A 2434-nucleotide genomic window follows, 5' to 3' on the forward strand; every position below is an offset into this window, starting at 1 on the left:
GACTTGGTGTGATACCCCCCACCCCATATAGAAAACAATACGACATAGAGCTTATTTTATTGTTAATATAGGCCACACACGTGTGTTTGAAACTAAATATAAGCATTTTCATCGTGGTTTTATTTATTACAATCATAGGCCTATTCTTTCACCATCATTACAAATTTAGGCCCTTCTTTTAGGTAAAACGATCTATCTTAAATTTTCTTTCTCAAGTTTTTGACTAATATGTTTTTAAATAACTTAGAAGGCAAAGGAGGGCAAGCACAAGCTTTAACCATAACAAATGCGCGCGAAGCGCGCGAAAAATGTTTATGTTTTAATTCTAATTTCGTCGGAATTGATCAAAACTCCCTAAATGTGCAATTTTTAGAGGAAATTGGCCTACCTCAACAAGAAATGCTCTTATGTTATATATGGCCACACTGGTTTTTTTAAACTGAATATTAGCATTTTCTTTATGGCTTTATTTATTACAAACATATTCTTTCAACATCATTACACATTGAGGCCTTCTTTTAGGTGAAACGATCTATCTTTATTTTTTTTTTTTTGAGTTTGGGACTATATGTTTTAACTTAGAAGGCAAAGGAGAGCAAGCACAAGGTTTAACATTAAAAAATGCGAGCGAAGCGCGCGAAAATTTTTGTTTTTTTAATTCTAATTTCGTCGGAATTGATCAAAACTCCCTAAAATGTGCAATTTTTAGAGGAAATTGGCCTACCTCAACAAGAAATGCTCTTATGTTATATATGGCCACACTGGTTTTTTTAAACTAAGTATAAGCATTTTCCTTATGGCTTTATTACAAACATATTCCTTCAACATCATTACACATTGAGGCCCTTCTTTTAGGTAAAACGATCGATCTTAAATTTTCTTTCTTGAGTTTGGGACTATGTGTTATAACTTAGAAGGCAAAGGAGAGCAAACACAAGCATCAACATTAAAAAATGCGCGCGTAGCGCGCGAAAAAAATTGTTTTTTAAAATTCTAATTTCGTCGGAATTGATCAAAACTCCCTAAAATGTGCAATTTTTAAAGGAAATTGGCCTACCTCAATAAAATATGCGATTTAAAATTTAAGATTTTCAGGCACTTTCCTGGGTGAAAAGGGCATTCAATGGGGAAAGATTTTCCACAGATGGATATTTTCCCCTTGACCCCCGGTGGTTACGTACGCCACTGCAGAGAATACCTGGCAGCTTATATCAAGTGCGATATGGACAGTTTTTGAAGTGGAGAAGGGGTTGCAGGCCGGGGTATTGTGATATCTGTTCATTATATCTTCCTTTTTATTCTTGTCTTTATTTTTCTCTTCTCTTTTTCATTTTCCTTTCTTTTTCTTTCCCCTTCTTTCTCTTTCCCTCCCTCTCCCATCTTTCTTTTCTCTTCTTACCCAGCCCTGTACGACGGCTTGGTCAGCCCGATAAAAACCGTCAGGGATACAGTCTGCCCCCGGCCCCCCGCCTGTTACGCCACTGCTTATAAGATGAATGGGAATATGAATCATGCAGATCTGGAATCAAATCTAGGTGGTGGGGTCAACATTCCTCCCCCGGGAAAATTTTGATTTCTAGATGGCGTGAAATGACCTTTCTCGACTTTTGAGCTAGGTGTCTAATGACTTTGTTTTTCAAAATTCAAGGTTTTCCCCCTCATGAAAACGGTAAGGTAAACTTTCTCATTACAGTAAATAGGCCTGTTATGTGTGTATAAATACATTTTTTTTTTAAATTGAGTAGTTGCATACGATTTTTTCCATGAGATGAATCCCAAAAAGAAAGGAGTGTCCGGGGTTCTTCCCCAGGAAAATTTTGATACCTAGAAGGCGGGAAATGAGTTTTCCTGACTTCTGAGGTGTCTTTTAAATTAAAGTCATTAAAAAATACTTCAGAAGTCGGGAAATCTCATTGTCCACCATTTAGAAATCAACATTTTCCCGGGAAGAACTCGAACCTCCCTTTCTCTGTGTTCAGTGATTCATTATAATAATTTTCAAGAGGGGTGTGCTGCGCCTTTCGCTCGCCATAGTGTTTTTTCGTTGGCGGCGTGTTTCGTGATGGCTAGCAACGCTAAACCAGGACAGTTTCGCCGTATTGATTAGCTTAGTTTTAGCTCCATTTTCTCTTACAAATGTGCTTATAAAGGCTCTTATGTCACAACTCAGTAAGTTCTGATATCACTTGACATTATAGGGATGCAGAATGATTTACCTTTTCCTTTTGTATTTTAAATCTGAGAAGATAGGCTAGGCCAGATGTGTATAAGAGACAGCTCCTCTTCCGTTTAAACCAGTTAGACCTAAACTTCCTAATAATAGGGAAATGGCTTGGAGAAGGGCAATGTCGCTTCACAAAGGTCTCTGTAAAGACACAACAAAACGGGATCACTTTGGTCAGTTTATGGAGAACGTGATAAGGAATGGACATGC

The sequence above is a fragment of the Anneissia japonica genome, unplaced genomic scaffold (genome assembly GCF_011630105.1).
Source record: "Anneissia japonica isolate Jap-2015-1 unplaced genomic scaffold, ASM1163010v1 scaffold1415_len311187_cov125, whole genome shotgun sequence".
Lineage (NCBI taxonomy): Eukaryota > Metazoa > Echinodermata > Crinoidea > Comatulida > Comatulidae > Anneissia > Anneissia japonica.